The following is a 20,626-nucleotide window of genomic DNA, read 5'->3' as shown; positions in this document are numbered from 1 at the left end:
GGTCAAGTACTTGGTTGTGGGTGGGTTCCTCGACTAACTCAGGTACCGACCGACAGGAGGTCAGGTACCTGGTTAGTCTCCCCTTGGGAGGGAAGATATGACCTTGTCACTTTATTTTGGAGGAGCCTGTATGCCAGCCTCTTGCCTCAGGACTATGGGCCCTGCAATATACCTTGCGCAATGCACTTTAAAAGGCTCTGTTCATGGGGCGGAGTCTGACAGCCTAAGCGGACGGTCGCATGTGTGTGGGGCTCCAACCAACGAGGGTAATATTCACCCACTTTCTGGTGCCCAGACCGGCTTTATCGTGCCCTGAACATCCCCTAGCATACCTATATCCAAATGAGGAAGAAATCCAAAAAACTACGGCAAGATGCTCCCCGAACAAGCATGAACATAGGGGACTTGTGGCGGCAGGCCCAAGGCGCAAAAGGGTCCAAAATGGCAGCCATCACAGGGGACTTCTCAGATCTCTCCGATGATTTCTCATGTGGAACGGAGGAGGGATACACGCCGACACCGGCGCTTCCACCACCGCCGATCTCACCTACGAAGCCGGACGCAGCTCCGGTGACAGCCGCAATCCTAAAGGAGCTACTGGCGGAATTACAAAAAAACCTGCAGGCAGACATGGCTACGATACTCCAGGATCTGAAAGGTCTGACAGGCCGCATAGGAATGCTGGAAAACACCTCCCTCTCCTGCAAGCAGCAGCTCGGACCCTTCAACAAGAGGTCAGAGACTTGCAAACACAGAATTATTCCTATGAATGCCGCTTTGCCGCACTGGAAGATTCCCGCCGCAAAAATAACCTGAAAGTTAGGGGAATCCCTGAACACATACCCAAAGCTGAGCTCCCACACGCAGTAAGGAGATTGCTAGCAGTCCTACTGACACCCAAAATCTCCAAAACGATGATGATAGAAAACATATTTCGGGTGCCTAAACCTGCTAAAGCGCCACCCACATCAAGGGACTTAATGATACAATTTCAACACGGAAGGGACAAAGCCGCTCTCATGAATGCACTACGGGGCAATACACAATACAACTTTAAGGAGATGTCGTTATCATTTTATGCAGACCTCAGCGGCAGCACATTGGCATGGCGCTGAGAGCTAAAACCGCTCACTATCCTATTGCAACAACACAAAATCGACTATAGGTGGCGCCCGTCCAGGTCCCTATCCATCCTCCATGGAACCTCTACTTACATAATTCGCAACCTTCAAGAAGCCGCGACGATTCTGCAGCGCATGGGACTACTCCAACACTCTCTCAGCATGGACACTCCACCTACAGCCCCCCAACCAACCCACAGATGGGACCTGGGAACCACTGCAGACTTTGTACCCAAACAGGCCGCTTTGGGCGCAAAAGCCAGACCCACAACTTGAAACCACAGGGGACTGCCTCTTACGGGCCCAGTGCGGGACTCATACAATTGAACAGCCCTCTACACACAGGGCACAAAAGCCCATACCTTCACCTCCACACACAGCTAGAAGCTTACCTTGACCTCTCTCAGACCACGTAGCAATTTTTCTCCACATGTTATCCCCCCCCCCCCCCCGGTGGGCCCCAGGATCACACGGGCTAGGAAGGCTTCCTACGTAACCATAGTTAAGGCACACAATCTGGATAAGGATGGCCCGACAACACGCACAGGGTACCTAAGCTGTTTGCGACCTCACCGTTTAGACAAAGGTTTGCATTTTCATACCCCCAGGCATTGCCAACAAGGGGCGACCCAGGGGTTACACCCATGAGTTTATGACCATAGGTATTCATTAAAAGCTAGGTTAGACAGCTCATTAGGGCAGCATGCTTATGTTTATAGATACCTAATGCTAGATCATCACAGCTGTCCTGTCGACCCCCCTTTTACTCACTACTTACCAAGTGCTCCAAGTACTGTCTACTTATCAATAATTTGCCTAGCATGTTAACCCAATCGTTTATAATGACAACGTTTAAGCCTCTATGTTTTATGCTCACATGCCTATTGTAAATGCCACTATGTACAACCCTTTAACACTGAACATACGATGATATCCTGTAATGTTGCTATATAAAAAAAAAAAAAAAATGTGCAGACTGTTCCACATGCTGACCAAATGTTAACATTTGTTTAGTAATATGCTTGTCAAAGCAGTTGGGGCATGACAAGCCCACTTGTTATATTTTCATGCACACCAAAATAAAGAATAAAAAAAAAAGGCTCTGTTCATGTGAAGTATGTACTTTTGTACTCCAGACAGAGAGACCGACCGTTAGCCCTAATTCTCTCGAACTGTTTTGGGCATCGGACCGTGTGCACGGACGGTACAAAATAAGACTTCCAGGAAATTCCTGAACTCCTAAACTGATCTGGGTGATTTTTAGATATGTTGGTCACCCAGATCAGCGCTATCAGGGGATGTACCATTTGTGGGCTCTTATGTATTTTTAGGGTACTTCTGGGGTGTTTTTTAAAAGTGTGTTTTTTCTGTGCCTGGAGATAATTGGATTCGAATTTGTACAGTTACTAATCCAATTATCTCCCAAGCAGAGGGGAGGAATTGTGTGCTGTGTATGGGAGTGTCGTGCATTTTATCACTGCTCTTATTGGTCTGTGTCTTTGTGTTGGAGTCCCCAACAAGGCCCATGTGGGCGTACCCCTTGCATGGGGATTGTCATAAAAGGCCAAGTGTGGCTCCCATTAAAGAGAGAATGCTTTACCCGTTTGTGAAGTCTTGACTTATGTTTGGGGGATTGGGAGTTATAATCACTACAACTTCTTCTATGCTTGGATGTCGGGAGATTGTACACGGATATACTCAGCTGGAGTATAGGGGATCCGTTACACATGCTGAGATGCATACAGATGTACAGACAGACACAAACACTGCCACACATGCTGATACAGACAAACAGATGCAAACACTGACACATACAGTAGCACAGACACACATGCAGATACACAGATACAAACACTAAAACATACAGAGCTAGACACTGACACACATGCAGATGCACAGAAACACAGATACACACATACATATGTATATACACACAGGTCCAAACAATGACACATACAGATACACACACAGACACACTTGCAGATACATAAACACACAGATACAACCACTGACACATGCAGATGCACGGACACACTGATACACATACTGACACACATACAGATGTACAGATACAAACACTGCCACACATGCAGAACCAAACGGAAACAATGACATACATACAGATACACATACTGACTAATGCATATACACACAGATGTACAGACACAAACACTGCTATACATGCTGATACACAGATGCAAACACTGACACACATACAGTAGCACAGACACACTGATACATATGCAGATACTCACACACACCCACATGCAGATACATAGACACACGGATACAAGTGCAGATACGCAGATACAAACACTGATACAGATGCAGAAACACAGATATACACAATGCAAACATGCAGATGTACAGACACCCAAAACACACATACAAGTTTAACATTTAGCTACCCTCCCATTTGTATATCTTATAGGAGCAGGTGGTTGGCTTCAGCTGGCTGGAGCTGTTGGGAATTAGGAGGCAGACAGAGCCAAAGGGTCCATTAGAGGCAGGGTAACAATATAGGGGTGGTGTTATTCAAACAGAGGCGGTTAAATTTTGACAGGAGGGGTTAAGCTGGAAAGGGGGCGGAGTTATGCTATCAGAGGTAATCCAGCAAGTGGGATGGCTTTGAGATATTGTGGGTGGGAGGGTCAGGCACTAGCGTCTCTCTGTCTTGCGCAGCACATTATGTTCGACTTGGGCGGAATTACCTGGCTCTCCTCCACTTCCTCCCAGCTCTCCATGCGGTTTAGAAGAAAACCAGTCACGCTTTTAAAAACACCGGGCCCCTCATGGCACATTTCCATCGGGTGGCCTGAGTACATGGGCCACCCGATGGACCTGCACCCAGGTTCCCAGCCCGTGCAGTTACCGGTGTTTTTCTGCATAACCCCAGAGGCACTGAATTGTACACCTGGGGGTACGCGTACCGCGGGTTGGGAACACTTGCTGTAGAGTTGCCATCTGAGGAGTGATCAGTGGAGGTATCACTAGGCTGTAATGTAAACACTGCATTTAATCTGAAAAGACAGTGTTTACAGCAAAAAGCCAAAAGTGAATGATTCTACTCACCAGAATAAATACAATAAGCTGTAGTTGTTCTGGTGACTATAGTGTCCCTTTAAATGATCTACCTTAAATATGCCTTAAATGGATTACTTACATATACAGGCATTTCTCACTTTATGAACTCCCGATTTTATGAACTTTTTTCTGGATGTGCCGCCATTTTGTTTCACCGCCATTTTGTGTCAGTGGTCCACAGATCAGGACCGAGAAGAGTGCTTTGGAGTACAAACAAGAAGAGCAGAAGAAGAATTTGTGGTCAGGAGTAGACAAGAAAAGAGATGAGAATCAGGAACACAGTTCCTGAAGATAAAGGGAAGTCTAAAAAACAGATTTAGATTGTACTGTATTCTTTTTGTGTTTTCATGTTCATACATTACAGATCTTGTAATATTATTGCACTGTGTGTTATTGAGTAAAGATTTGACTTGATTTGTCTGTGTCTGACATAGCTGTCTGTGTGTATGTGTGTTTGCCATTGTGCCATGTTTTGGCAGGCAGCAATAGTAAGGAGCAGGAGGAGAGCTGAAAAGCCTGAAAAAAGGGGAGAAGGAAGAAAGTTTGAGAGCTGTAAAAATAAAAGGAGTAAAAGAAAAGTGATAAAGGAGAGGGGGAATCTGATAATGAAGAAAATGAATAAGTATGAGGGTTTAAGAGAGGCGCCCCCATTCAACAAGTGCAGCATGTCTCTTCATTGAATAGTATGAGGATTGATGATGATTTGATGAGGATTTCAATATGGTATGCATGCCTTTAAAATTCCTACAACATACATGTATTTGCTATAAGTGATGTCCCGAATAGTTCGCCATGAACCGTTCGCTGGCGAACATAGCTTGTTCGTGGCGAACATAGCTTGTTCGTGGCGAACGCGGCGGGCGAACATATGAGATGTTCGGTCCGCCCCTATTCGTCATGGAGGTGGGAGGGTCTGCTGCTGATTGGCTGGAATGTGTCTGCTGACTGTGAGGTACAGGGTCAAAGTTTACTCAATGACGAAAAGGGGGAGGACTGACCATCGCATATGTTCGCCCGCCGCGTTCGCCACGAACAAGCTATATTTGCCGGCGAACGGTTCCTGGCGAACTGTTCGGGACATCACTACTTGCTATGCTTTCATGTTGTATTTGTACTTAATAATTTAGGTTTTCAATGGTAAGATTTGTTGGTCAGGAACAGAACCCGTGTTTATTACATTGTGTCTATGGGAAATTAGTTTTCACTTCATGAACTACGCTTCGGAACCAATTAGTTCGTAAAGTCGGGAACCACCTGAAATGAATTGGCCTGATCCATGAAGAGACTACACGTTGCAATTTGTAAGCTCGATTGAGCTGTGTCCTCTTAAACCTATTGGTCCTGTAAGTTTTCGTAATTGTCTTATTTATTGTTAAATCTCAAGCGATTATAATATTGTAAAGCGCTATGGAATATGTTGGCCCTATATAAATGCCAATAATAATAACTTGATCTGTACTGGGTCTCTTCATGCAAGTACAGAGGAATGTGCAGAAAGCAAACAATTCCCACAGTTACAGTAAATATACCTCTGACTTCCATTTTGGATACCAAACCCTTTATGAATTACTCATTTTTCAGGAGGGAGGGAAGGGGGGTGAAAGTGTCCCTTTAATAACACCTGCAGCACATGTGAAACAGCAAATTAGATCTGGAAGGATTCACCTTGCTAAACAGGTGTGGTTTGATAAATGCAATGTAAAAGCCTTGTGGTCTGTCAGAAAAGGCCTAATTTATTTTCAAGTAAAACCCCTTAAATTAGGGTTTTTAGGAGTGAAGATTTCCCAATACATAAAGTAGATTTTTTTTACATTTTTATCAATAAGGTCTGTACTATCTTTTTACACTATTTTACACACATATAGATACAGACATGGGCATAGAAACCCAAAAGATCTGTCGTATAAGAAAATATGACAACGCTTTACCGAGATCGCATGTGTCCAACAACAAAAAGGCATTCTATATATATTGCATTATATTATTATTATTATATATATTACACCAAATACTTTCACTAGGGGGGGTTGATTTACTAAAATCTGAATTGTCAGATCGATTATCAGTAGTGTTGGTACCATTGAGGTGTTGGAGATATTTCCCAGATCAGTCCTTTTCACCTATATGTTAAAAATCTGATTTTACTACAGCTTACAGTTTAGTCCAAGGTTCCCCAAACTCCGGCCCTTCAAATGTTGCTGAACTACAACTCCCATGATTCTCTGGTTATTTCATTCATAGAATCATGGGAGTTGTAGTTCGGCAACATCTGGAGGGCCGGAGTTTGGGGAAGCCTGGTTTAGTGAATAAAGCCACTCTCTCATCTTTCTTACATTGCTCTATGTCTCTCCTTCCTTCATTTCTCTCACATTCCTCCATCACTGTTAATTCAAAGTAAATTACAAATTTAAGGCCAGAGTAGCAGAACTGAAAGCATAGCTGACCCAGATAATCCTTCCAGTTCGGGTACTATCACTTTAAATCTGAAATTCACTTTAAATTCTCACTTTAGTGACCCTGACAATCTCTCCTTCATGCTATCCCCACACTGTACCTCCTCCCTATTCTCTTACTATGGCTGCCCCACCTTACCACATGTCTCTCTCACTCTTTCCCCCATTATTTTACTGTCTTTCACCCATCCTATCCCCACCCCCCATTATTTTACTGTCTGTCTCACCCATCCCCCCATTATTTTACTGTCTCTCTCATTTCACTCCCTCCACAGCTCTTGTCTCTACACATTTCTATCCCAGCCTGTTGTCCTCTCTCTCCCACCCTGTGAGGTCCATGCTGGGGCAGTAGCCATGTGGTCAGCACTAACCTGACTTCCTCCGGCGTGTCTGCTCTGTGTGAGGATACAGCTTGGAGGAAGGAATGTAACTCCACCTCTCAGCTCAGTCAGCCAGGAGTGCAAAGCCAGAGCATCCTGCTCTGCACAGGAGGGAACAGCCAGAGCAATTCTGACCTGCACACCCTGCTCTGCACAGGAGGGAACAGCCAGAGCAATGCTGACCTGCACACCCTGCTCTGCACAGGAGGGAACAGCCAGAGCAATGCTGACCTGCACACCCTGCTCTGCACAGGAGGGAACAGCCAGAGCAATGCTGACCTGCACGCTCTGCACAGGAGGGAACAGCCAGAGCAATGCTGACCTGCACACCCTGCTCTGCACAGGAGGGAACAGCCAGAGCAATGCTGACCTGCACACCCTGCTCTGCACAGGAGGGAACAGCCAGAGCAATGCTGACCTGCACACCCTGCTCTGCACAGGAGGGAACAGCCAGAGCAATGCTGACCTGCACACCCTGCTCTGCACAGGAGGAAACAGCCAGAGCAATGCTGACCTGCACACCCTGCTCTGCACAGGAGGAAACAGCCAGAGCAATGCTGACCTGCACACCCTGCTCTGCACAGGAGGAAACAGCCAGAGCAATGCTGACCTGCACACCCTGCTCTGCACAGGAGGAAACAGCCAGAGCAATGCTGACCTGCACACCCTGCTCTGCACAGGAGGGAACAGCCAGAGCAATGCTGACCTGCACACCCTGCTCTGCACAGGAGGGAACAGCCAGAGCAATGCTGACCTGCACACCCTGCTCTGCACAGGAGGGAACAGCCAGAGCAATGCTGACCTGCACACCCTGCTCTGCACAGGAGGGAACAGCCAGAGCAATGCTGACCTGCACATCCTGCTCTGCACAGGAGGGAACAGCCAGAGCAATGCTGATCTGCACATCCTGCTCTGCACAGGAGGGAACAGCCAGAGCAATGCTGACCTGCACATCCTGCTCTGCACAGGAGGGAACAGCCAGAGCAATGCTGACCTGCACATCCTGCTCTGCACAGGAGAAACAGCCAGAGCAATGCTGACCTGCACATCCTGCTCTGCACAGGAGGGCAGGACCTCGGGGATCAAAATATTTAACCCATGCACTTCATGACATCACAGACCACCATATGGTCCCTGAGTGAGTAAAGGGAAACTAGACAAGGAATGCAAAATTGTGCTCCCCTGGTGCGCACCCCACCTTGAACTGCAGAAAGGGTTAAAAAAAAAAAAAACCTTTGTCACTTACATGAATTCTGCGCCAATGTCCTTTGGCGGCACTGGGTCAGGCTCCGCCTTCGCTCCTTCTACCCCGACATTGTGGATCTAATGCGCATGAGCGGCAAGCACTGCAATAACATTATGATAACCACATAGGAGAGCATTGAATCAATGATTTCCGTTGGGGTTTTAGCTGACTCTGGATGTCCTCGTGCATAGTGTAAGAAAGTCCAACATCAGCTAGGTGATCAAAAGTCGCTAAACGATCTAGAAGTACCTCTGGAGTTCATTGCTCATTTTTTGTTTTAATTTCCCACCCTTATTCTCAATTACACTCTCCCCCCCCCACCAAAAAAAAAAAAAACTTTGGAGTAACACTAAGTAAGATAAGCTAAGAGATTACCATAAAATATGGTAAATGAAATGGCTATCGGACAGTCAGAAGGAATAATCTTCTTGATTGCTTTGTGTTCCAGCATAACGCAGTGTTTCCCTTAGAGCAGGGGTTCCCAATTAATTTTTCCTGTGTAACCATTTCACATAATGCACTAACAACATGGAACCCCAAAAAATGTTTCGCACCATAGCACAGATGGTAAACAGAGTAGTACTCTGTGTGCTTTTGTGTGTAAAGCTGGTGTTTGTATATGTTTGCGTTTTGATGCAGGGGTGTGTTTGTATGTAATGTTTGCATGCAGGGGTGTGCTTGGATGTAGTGTTAGCTTTTAAATGCGGATGTACATTTGTGTGTAGTATTAGTGTTAGTATATAAATTTGAATCCACGGATTTTTGTATGTAATGTTTGTGTTTGCATGTTGTGTTGGTGTTTGAATGCTGGGATGTTTGCACATGTATACGTATTTGATTGCTGGGATGTATGCACATATGATTGCTGTACATACATACACAAACAAATTAACACACATAAAACCATTGACACACGCAGGGCCGGTGCAAGGATTTTTAGCTACACAGGCGAAGATGCATTTTGCCACCCCCCTTCCCCCAACCCGCAAAAAAAAGTGCGTCTCCACCTGTGTGTCTTGTAACCGCCCCCCCCCCCCTTTTGAATTTCTTACTTTCTTACCCTCTTTACTGTTTCATATTCCCTCTTTTGAATTTATTATCCCTCTTTAGTGCCTCCTCTGTTTGTCTCTTACTTATACCCATCCCCTTTTTGTGTATCTTACCCCCAGCCCCTTTCTTGTTTTTTTCCTCCACCACAGTCCCTCTATGTGGCTATTTCTCCCTTTAGTCCATTTTGTGTGTCCATCCCCTCCAGATCCCTTTGTGTGTCTTACACGATCATAGAGGAACACAGACATTGTTTTTCCAGGCACACAATCAAACAATGTCATACAGGTACACTGTCATACAAACACAGACATAATCATACAGAGACATACAGACAGAGAGATACAGACATACAGAAACAGTCGCACAGAGACATACAGACAGTCACACGGATACATACAGGCAGAGACATGCACACAAACAGAGACATACACACACAGAGGTACAGAGACATGCAGGCATACAGAAACATACATACAAAGAGGTAAAGGCATGCAGATAAATACAGACAAACACATACACATACATGCGTACAGAGGCACACATACATACAAAGACAGACATGCACACAGAGACATCCATACCATACATACATACATGCACACTGAGACATCCATGCACACTGAGACATACATACATGCATGCACAGAGACATACATACAATACATACATACATGCACACAGAGACACACATACAATACATAGACAAATGCACACAGAGACACATACAATACATGCACACAGAGACATACATACATACAGGCACACAGAGAAATACATACATTCATACATGCACACAGAGACATACAGACATACACGCACAGACATACATACACAAATGCACACAGAGACACACATACAATACATGCACACAGAGACATACACACACAGACAGTCACAATGACATACCTACTGTACATACAGGTCCTTGATGTGCATGCTGACAGGTGACCGGCTCTGTGGAGTCCTGACTTGCATCCCAGCCCTATCACGGGGCGCCAGCCGCGCTGTGTGGTACACAGGGAGCAGGGTTATGATGCCATTCATATCCCCGCCCCCTCCACACAGCCTGTGGCAGACACCAGTGAAGGAGGCTCCTCGGGCGGATGTAAGCTGGGCGGGTGGTAAGCGGCTGGGCTGGACGGAGGCGCTTGCGCTCGGCTTAATAAAGTAGCCGGCTGGAGTGGAGCGCAGTGCGCTTCCCTCCAGCCGGACAGCCTGACATTGCGCCCCCACAGCCGGTGCGCCCTAAGGTGGCCGCCTGGGCCGCCTTATGGTAGCGCCGGCCCTGGACACATGCACACACATTCATATACACACTGACCTATACACACAGACACAAAGATACACACCTTGACACATGCACAGACCTTGACACAGATACACACCAATACACACATACTGAGATACACACAGTGACACATACACAAACCTTTGTGTATTCTTCAGAAGCATCTGATTGGCAGAGTGAGGAGATTGTTTTGCATGCCCTGTAGCTTCCCAATGTCTCTTTATGAGAGTCATTGGATAGGGCCACAGAGGCTACCAGACGGAGACTCCCCAATGCTGGATTAACAGCGAATAAAAATTAGTTTTGATTTTTGTTATGTTTTGGTTTTTTTTTAAATTCTTTATTTTTGCAGTGCATATATGAACATGCAAGTACATTATGCCACAACAGCGGTTGACTGATAATGGATTACACAGATAATATAACATTGTAGGCAAGATAAATCAGGCACTATTTTATAATATAATGGTAACATCATGGTAAGCTAGTATATCTATTGCTTAAAGGTTAACGTTAAGGATCAGGTTAAGTATACTCATTTAGACTATAGGTCCTATTGCAAGCATGTGGACCACGAGGACACTCCACATACACGTGGAGCTGTGCCACAACAGCGATTGACTAGTAATGGGTTAAACATATAATATAACATTGTAGGCAAGATAAAACAGGCGCTTTTTTTTTTTTTTTTTTGTAATATAATGGGAACGTCACGGTTATATCTATCGTGTAAGGGTTGACGTTATGGCTTAACGTTAAGGCTCAGGTTAAGTATACTTATTTAATCTATAGGTCCTATAGCAAGCATGTGGACCACTAGAACACTCCATGTACACATGGAGTTATGCCACAACAGCGATTGACTAGTAATGGGTCACACAGATAATATAACATTGTAAGCAAGATAAAACAAGCACTATTTCGTAATATAATAGTAACATCATCATGCTAGGTGATCACAATGAGAGGAAACAATAACAAAGGCAAAAGCTCTATAGGATATAAAGTAAAACATAATAACACAACATAAAAACATGTTGAAGACTCTCGCTGTATACCTATCTAGGATATGGACATGACAGTCTGATCTTGGCTCAAATTCTAAGTATAGACATATATTTTAACAGCCAAGTCGAACGAGTGTGGCAAGTCATTTATAAAGAGTTGGGTGGTGCACTGGGCATAAAATTTTTTCTCTGCACGGCCAGCGTCCTAGTGGTGGTTCTGCAGACCGTCATCCGATGCCACTGTTGTGCTGCAATAGGTAGTCTTTTGCCTTTGCCAACCCAGTGTCACCACTCACCCTGTCGCTGGTCCATGTCGGGCGTCGGTCCGTGATCGGGGCCATTGCTGTCAGGTACGGTGTGGTGACTCTTGGGCATCCCCGCTGATTAGGTCTGTGCTGGTAGTTGCCTGTACCGACCTGGGAAACGGAGGACTTCTCATTCGCAGCGTGAGCCGGGGTGTAGACTCTATCGTTGTGGGTCTTGTGTTTGCCGGTCGTCCGTGGTCTCACTGATGTGGGTCGCACGCCTGGGTGCTGTTTCATCTGCGTGGAGCCGCGTCGTTTCGGAGGCGGGAGTCCCCTTCCGCCCCGGGGTTGCATGAGGGCTGGTGCTTGTAGGCCACGAGCCTGGAGACCATTGTGGGCCAGGTTCAACCCTTTCGGGATGGTGCGAGGAATCTTGGCAGGTCGCTTGGGGCTTCGCTTGGTTGTTCCCCGCTTGTGTGGCTGGCACCTCAGGGGCTTGCCCCTTGTTGCTCTCAGCCCGGGAGGGCTTAAAACGTGGGGATCGGACTCTTGGGTTGTGGTGTTGCCCTGAAGCGGACTCTCACTCACCCGACCGCCGTCAGCTCCAGACATAGCAGAGGAGATTCGACGTGGCACTTCAGTCCATAAGCGTGCCTCCAGCTTAGCCCAGAAGCGTTCAAAAATAAGCGTAATGGAGTCACTTGTTTGTTTCCAGGAGTGCCTCGCTCCTAGTTGTGTCTGTAGCTTGTCTGATGTTGATGGCTGATAATGCGCCGCCATCTTGGGTGTTCCCGTCACCGCGTGTCTCTTAGAGGTGTTTGTGCCTGTCGCTTGGTGCTGGGTTCGGGACACTCCGTCCGGCGGGGACCGGGATATCCCCCACCGGTCCACAGGGGGGGGGGTGCACGATTTGCGCTCGTTTGTTGCATTCCGCATCAGGCTGGAAGGCGGCCGTCCTTCCCCCATGCGTCCGCTAGGCCTCATTCTGTTGCCGCGGTTCCCGGTCAGGATTGGTGCCGGGTCTGATATCGGCGTGTTCCAGAGTGCCTCCTCTAGTCGATAGGCTGATTTGTGGAGGTATCTCAGCGTTATTTCTCGGGTTATCCGTCGAGTTTGGGCCATCACGGCAGGAGCTCTGGTAATGTGCGTCTAGTCAGGTTGCTCGCTTGGCTCCGCCCCCGTTATTTGTTTTTTAATAGGAGGTGGGGGAGTCCATAAATTAAAGCTCAGGAAGACTAACATGATATATATATATACACTTATATAAGAGAGTTACTGCAACCTAGACTTTCCCTTTAAGGGAAAAAAAGGTATCTAATTAGTTTTATGTCATATTGTGGAATATAAAGTGACAAATGCAAATGAACAGCACAGGAAACATGTTTTGTATTCCACTAGGCTGCAAAGTACACAAAACATACTCATACAATGCAGGATATGGTGTCCTTAGAAGGAACGTAAACACTAAAGATAATTAGGATAATAAAGCACCCTGTTTACAGATACACACTGACATAATGGGTTTCAGGATGTGTAATCCAGTAATGTGAGCCATTGGTATTGTGTATTTGTGTACTCTAATTTATAAGTCTGTGTACATGGCCCGGGTTAGTCACAACAGTGTGAAGTGTCAGAAATCCAAAGTGAATACAAACAGGGTTATTTACTAAACTCTGAATTTTCCCAAATTAAAACTGAATGGCAAAATTGAGACAAAAATAGCTGGAAGCTTTGCTATGTTTATCCTTTTACTCATTTGGCTTTGATTTGTAAGAAATCTGAGTTTACTAAGTAACGTGTTTTTCAAAATCTAGGCCAAATAATTGAATGTTCGAAATAAAAAAAAATTAGGATTTAATATTCCTCCCTTAAATTCTGCTATTTTTGGCACCCATTTTCCAATATGTTGTTCAACTAAGTGATATTCACTTTTCAGATTATTCACTAAACACAGAATTGTAGTGAATTTGAAAAGCAAATTGTGAAATGTAGGCAAAAAGTGCTAAAATGGGAAATGGATATCAACAGCTCATTTGGGTCAATTCTCTGATATTCAGTTAATAATAACACACACCTCCCAACAGTCCCAGGTTTGGTGGGACAGTCTTGAAATTAGAATCCTGTCTTGACTCCGCTAGTTTCTTCCCTGGTGTCAAACTGACCACAGAAAGAGCAATATGATAGAATGGTTAGGTGCACTCTCACTGTAGAAGATATTGTGGGGCATGCCAGAAAGCTTCCGAAGTGTTCTGCGCATGTCACGCCCAAGCGCAAGTCGGGTGTGTATAAACATACCACCCACTGTCCTATTGTACAGGTTCACTGTATTTGACCATTTGACAATAGCAGAAATAAATTGAAAACAAAGTGTAGTTGAATTTCTTTTTTTTTTAATTCTTTATTTTTGAGTGCAGTTATTGACAGAAAATTTTGCCTAGCCACAACCGCCATGGCAAAAACTTTATAGGATGCAAGCATGTGGCAGTGGAACAAATGCACAATTTTTAAAGTTATAAAACAAGTGTAACATTACAATACTATGTACGGTCAGTTTGTCTAGGGGTATGTGTGATCGGGTGGTAACTGTGATGTCACTTGATGAGAGACCGTTGACTATGAATTATAGCGTGGCTTCCTCACAGGTCGAGCACCAGTATTCTGTTGCTTAGTCGAGAGTGGTGGGCGTGGGTGTCTAGTCTGGGTATACCTCTGGGTTGTCCGTATTGTGATTTACAATAAGTGTGTTTCCCCAGTTTATCCGCTCTAGTAGCCCGGTCCCGTTTATTAGAGTGTGCTCATAGTGTTCGTGCTTACTTCAAGCTGAATGGGTGGATGCATATAGTGCGGGGTCGGAGCCTAGTGGCCCAAGAAGCAGGTTGTGCTAATTAGTGTATGCATGCGCGTTTAAAACCCCTGACCAAGGGGGTTGCGGGGGGGGGGGGGGTAATATTCGCCACTTACTTTGGTCTCATCGTCTGCAGTTATGGTCGGCGTGAGTGTAAGTTAGGTCTGTCCCTAACTAAACTAAGGTTGAGTAATAAGTGGTAAACGGTGCCTAAAAAGTCAAAAAAACAATAATGTTAAAATATTGAACTAAAGTTCGTGCTTGTTAATCATGGTCGTCCGTGCCTTGCGGGTCTACCGCTCTCGGTACAAATGGCTTTATGGATGCGGGATCCCATGCCGCCGCCGGTGCTCCCAAGGTGGAGGGCACGTTCGGGTGTGGTAGCCCCAGGGTCTCCAGGAAGGTCGTAGCTTCTGCCACGGAGGGCAGATTATGCACAGTCCCGCCATGAGTTACAGTGAGGGAGCCGTTCATCCCCCATCGGTAGGTCAGTCCCGCTGCCCGGAGCTGCGTTGTGACTGGGGTGAATGACTTGTGGAGAAGAAGTGTGGGCCTTGTCAAGTCCTGGTAAAAAGTTAGGATCGAGGTTTCAAAGGTGAGGGGTGTTCTACCTCTTAGTGCTGACATGATCTGGAGTTTGTCAGGTAGGGAGATGCAACGAAGGATGACATCCCGGGCCATATTAGGCTGAAGGGGAGAGGGGCCTGGAAGACGGTACACACTGTCTATTGCTACCTTCTTAGCCACTGCATGTGGCAGGATTGTGGCCAGCAGTCTCCTGATATAGTGGGGTAACTCCTCCGCTGTAGTGGTTGCGGGGATGCCCCTTATTTTGATATGATTCCGTCTCTGGCGATCTTCCAGTCTGGTGAGTTTAAGTGCTAGCGATTGTTGTTGCGTATGGAGCATTGTGATAGAATCTTTCACTGTAGACAGGTGGGATTGCACCTGTGTTAAGGCAGATTCGGTGGTTTTGACTCTCTCCGACACTGCTTGTACCTCTCTTTTAAGGATGGCCGAGTCTGCTGCGAGTAAGTTGTGTATTTCGGCTAAGAGGAGTTTCAGGTCCTTCTTGGTTGTCGGCGCTGAGTCATCAGCTGCTTCCAGTGTCTTGGCTTGTGATGCTGGTGAGTGTCTCGAGCCTCCGGGCTCGTTATGGCCTTGTGTAGTACTTGGATCCCTGTCGAGGGTGTCACTTGTGACAGAAGGCCGAGGATGTGCGGACCTTTGGAACATGGCCCCTATATCCCTGCCATCCGTTGGGGCGTGCGTCTTTTGCGAGCGCCGACCCATGCCCGGCATTGTTGTTGGCGATGCGAGCGGTATTGGGGTGTCAGGCGTCTCGGCCCAAGTCTGCGCGCCGCCTCCCAGGAGGCTCTCTAGGCTTTGCAGCGTGCGGTAGGCCCTGGATTTGTGTTTCCGCCGGGCTGACTTTGCTGGTTGAAAGAAAGGCATCTATCGGTTCTGCCTGCTTTGCGGAACCTGGTCGCGTTGGTGCAGTGTCTGGATCGGGTTCGGTTCTGCAGATATCTTTTGGATTAGGTTTGATTTTAGGGAGCTTCGAGAAATGGCGTCTGGTCAGGACGATTGGTAAGCCCCACCCCCGTGTAGTTGAATTTCTAAGCAAAAATAAATTAAAACAAAAAACACCCAAATAAAAGAAGAGATTAAAAGAATGGATTTAGTAGTATTAAGGAGGCTTGGAATTATGTGTTCAATTCCACAGCTTTGTATAAGACAATTTGGCGGCAATTCTGCAGTTTGTGAATACTTATATTAGTCAAGTTAGATGGAGGTTCAGCTGATTTTAATACATAACTACTTGCAGCTAAAAGAAAATGCAAATCTGATTGTAATAACCAAATTTGCAATTTATGAATAGCAGATTGCAGGTTACATTAGTTTAAAAGAATGACAACAAAATAGCAGTTGATGGGGGCGATGCCTGACACTCATGGCGGACATACGTGTTCTGCATGAGCTCCTCGTCTGGCCTTTGCTTTTGATTGGCTTTTAGCTATTCCACGCTTCTAATCTGCAACCGGAGAAAGCATACCAGAGCCCTGATTGGGTCTGTCTCGGATGAAGCTGGGAGCCGTGCTTGCAGCTGAAGCTCCTGGAGGTTCACCTAGTCACCAGTCATGACGGATGCTCCACCAGTCATGACGGATGCCCCCCCCCCCCCCAGACCGGTGTGGGTAATCCCAGTCCCGCTCCTAGGCAGAATCCGCAAAAAAAAAGCACCCACGCGGACAACCCAGGGGATACACTGATGGCTTTTGACCAGATTTGTGACCAATTCTGGAGTATGCTGTAAGAAAGGCAGAAGACACAGAAGCATGTAATGATTCCCGGACACATGTTGCAGCAACATTATCGTGACGCAGGTTCTGGCCCTGCTCCAGCTACGTGCCACGTGCCATCGCTCCTGAAGCCTGTACCAAAGACCTTCTCTGTGAGAGCATTTAGAGAAGTCATCCCCCTGCACCACCTCCACTGTGTTAAAGCCTACACCTGGGTGTTCTGGCTGGACGGTGCTTTCACTATGCGCACATTTAATCCAGGTGGCTGGTTAACGGCGGTCTTTGGGAACGGCAACCTACTGTGGGACAATGGGCCCTCAACCCCTCTGTTCCTGTGTGTCAAACTTGTCTGGTTACAACTACATGTCTGTTCGTCCACCCATTGTAAAGCACTGCGGAATTTGATGGCGCTACATAAATAATAACATAATAACAATGAACTCTCCCCATGATTGGTAATTGTCTGAATTCCTGCTTAGGCCTGGGGCAATCCCAGCCTTGTATGCTGTGCAGTAGGTGTGACACACACAATTTTGATCTACCACTGACAGCCTCATCTGGCGTTCCTTACATTGGAGCCTAAATACTATAACTACCTGTGCTTGTTAGGTCTTTGCTCATTATTTTTTTTATAAGAGAGCAACTGTATCAAAGACTATTCTATTAGCTTGAAAAGACGTTTAATTAATTAATTAAGTTACTAGTGGCTGCTGAGCTAAATATTCCAAAAAGGTTGCTGAGCAGGGTAGGATATGAGCAATATTCCCATCAAGAACAATGTCCAGACAGAAAAAAGGGTCCAGGGACTCATCTTTTCATATAAGACAACTATTTAATGAAGCATATCACCAGATTTACAATGGAATGTCTTGGTCAACAACCGTGGCTTGGTGTCATATTGGGCGTCATATTTGTTTTGATAAAGGTCACAGTTGGTGATCAAAGCTTTGCCTTGTAAACCTGGTGATGTTCTTCATTAAATAGCTTGAAAAAGACCTTTACGGTCGAAACGTTGCGTTACATTTTGCTACAATAAAACTGCCTGCGGCTTGAATTCGGAGTGCCTGTGAGTTTCTTTTTTCTACTTATTGTCTTGGGATTGCTGGTCCTGCTCTGGAGCACCGGTGGCTGCTGGGATTGAGTGCGGTTCCCACCATTTACTCTCTTCATTAAAGGACCACTCTAGTGCCAGGAAAGCATACTCGTTTTCCTGGCACTAGAGTGCCCTGAGGGTGCCCCCACCCTCAGGGACCCCCTCCCGCCCGGCTCTGGAAAGGGGAAAAGGGGTAAAACTTACCTTTTTCCAGCGCTGGGCGGGGAGCTCTCCACCTCCGTTCCTCCCCGTCGGCTGAATGCGCACGCGCGGCAAGAGCTGCGCGCGCATTCAGCCGGTCACATAGGAAAGCATTCATAATGCTTTCCTATGGACGCTTGCGTGCTCTCACTGTGATTTTCACAGTAAGAATCACGCAAGCGCCTCTAGCGGCTGTCAATGAGACAGCCACTAGAGGATTAGGGGGAAGGCTTAACTAATTGATAAACATAGCAGTTTCTCTGAAACTGCTATGTTTATAAAACAATTAGTTAACCCTAGCTGGACCTGGCACCCAGACCACTTCATTAAGCTGAAGTGGTCTGGGTGCCTAGAGTGGTCCTTTAAATAGCTGTCCTATTTAAAAAGATGAGTGCCTGGACCCATTTTCTTTTGTCTGGTCATTGTGACCAGGGGTATAGGCCTACCCTAGAGCACCACATTATAAATCGTGATATTTGTATTTTTTGACAGTTGTATATGTACTAAAAAAATGAAGGTGTATATATAAAAAATAGTGACTTAAAATGGCAATGGATGGTTCCTTGAAATACAGTTACTTTTTCATATGCATAAGCATACAGGGATTCACAACTATAAAAATGACTGCAAATAAGATAGTGACTTTTGGTTTGTGACAGTGAACTATCACTTTCAGAATATTATAAGAATTATGTGAGCTGAGCAGCAGATGCTGTGATTTCTTTCTTCTGCCAAGCCTTATCAGATCCTCTCTGGAACATGGCACAGTCAGAGAGGGGAAGGGGTGTGAAGTCCTTATCCACAAACCCCTCCTCAGACCCGCTCCACAGCCACTCAGCACAGGAGAGCAGATTTTAGGTCACTGGATACGTGGAGCAGACACCCGTGCTGAGGTTTAAAGGTAAACGATAGTCACCAGACCAACTACAGTTTAATGTAGTTGTTCTGGTGTCTACTGCCTGGCCCTGCAGGCTTTTTAATGAAAACACTGCCTTTTCAGAGAAAATGCAGTGTTTACTTTACTGCCTAGTAACAGTCACTAGCGGTGCTTCCTGGGTCAGTGCTGCACAGAGTGAACGCTGAACGATTCCCATAGAGATGCATTGATCAAATGCATCTCTATGTGTCAGTGACATTTTGCCGGGCATGCGCAATTGCCTCCCAATGCTTTCCCAAAGGATTGGCTGATATTAACTTTGATCTTAGCCAAAGGAACGGGGCCAGTTGAAAAGAGACCCGCACTGTGCTGGAAAAACGTGAATAAAATGTTTGTATTCATGACACTATAGTGTTCCTTTAAGTAACTGCAATCAATATAGCTATGCAGCTGGGCAGTTAAGGGTCAGGCAGGGGAGAATAACGCTCAGCTATGCACTGCTTCTATATACGGCAGCCTGCGTACTGTTGCTAGTATAATGCCTTGTTTCCACTGAGCGGATCGGTTGGTACAGTTTGGAAGGTTTAGAATGGACCAGCCCATTCTGGTCAGTTTCCACTGCAAGTCAAACCTTTCAGGGCCATGGGGGGTTTAGAAAAAATGCTCTTCCTGTCCACCAATCAATGGATTGTATAGTAGCTCCACCCTAACCGAACCGATCCATTTCCTATGGCCCTACATCTGAAGCAGGACCCTGAATGGATCGGTACGGTTCGCTTGTATGGACTACTTTCATAATAGAAACACCCAAAATAGCGAACCGTACCGAACTGATCCGCTCAGTGGAAACGAGGCATTATATACTGGTACCAGCTGGGCAGCTTCCAATACCGGCTGTGCTACTAAAATACCGGTTGGGTGGCAACCCTGGTTGGGCAATTAGAAAAATGTTGAATTCTCAACACTTCTGGGGCTATTTATTAAGGTCCTACTAGCAGTGAGGGTTTAGTAAATAACCCTGAATGGTAAGATTCAGGCTAGAATTGCCAACCTATAACCACAGCCCAGTGCTACATATTTTACCAGAATATCTCTTTAATTGGTTTTCCTCTAAACTTTGCAATTCTTCAGTGAGTAAAGCCCCTTATTTTGAAGAAAAAAAAATGCTAACTTCCTCCTTGAGTAATCCTAACATTGCACATTAATACCCCCAGTAACTCTTACTTGAAAAATGTAGCAAAAATAGGAACTCACACCATCCTCTCCAACATTAACACAGTACTGTCATTTGTCTGTCCACTTAGTTTTAAATAAAGTTTTGCTATACTACGGAAAGCCGCGGGCAGCTGTGTTTGCACTAAGGCAGAGGGGCGTGGTTCTGGGAGAAGGCGTGTCTTACCTTGCCGTAAGATTCCTTGCAGTCGATGGGCGTT

At 45.9% G+C, this 20,626-nt stretch overlaps 1 protein-coding gene across 3 annotated transcripts in view; it reads right to left on the bottom strand.

Moving 5' to 3' along the window:
• Positions 1 to 7,909, bottom strand: part of EXD1 (exonuclease 3'-5' domain containing 1) — a 56,304-nt gene extending 48,395 nt beyond the window's left edge. For 2 of the 3 annotated variants that reach the window (XM_063438997.1, XM_063438999.1), the window contains exons 1-2: positions 7,505 to 7,574; positions 7,030 to 7,139 (exon numbers count right to left, since the gene is read on the bottom strand). The gene's annotated coding sequence lies outside the window, so the exon portion shown is untranslated. Of the gene's footprint in view, positions 1 to 7,029; positions 7,140 to 7,504; positions 7,575 to 7,888 lie in introns of those variants that run through there. The other variant, XM_063438998.1, reaches the window with a different exon arrangement.
• Between the last annotated feature and the right edge of the window lie 12,717 nt (positions 7,910 to 20,626).

Source organism: Pelobates fuscus, chromosome 13 (assembly GCF_036172605.1).
Source record: "Pelobates fuscus isolate aPelFus1 chromosome 13, aPelFus1.pri, whole genome shotgun sequence".
NCBI lineage: Eukaryota > Metazoa > Chordata > Amphibia > Anura > Pelobatidae > Pelobates > Pelobates fuscus.
Note: the sequence above shows the minus strand (reverse complement) of the source record. Positions and strands in the feature narration are given on the sequence as shown.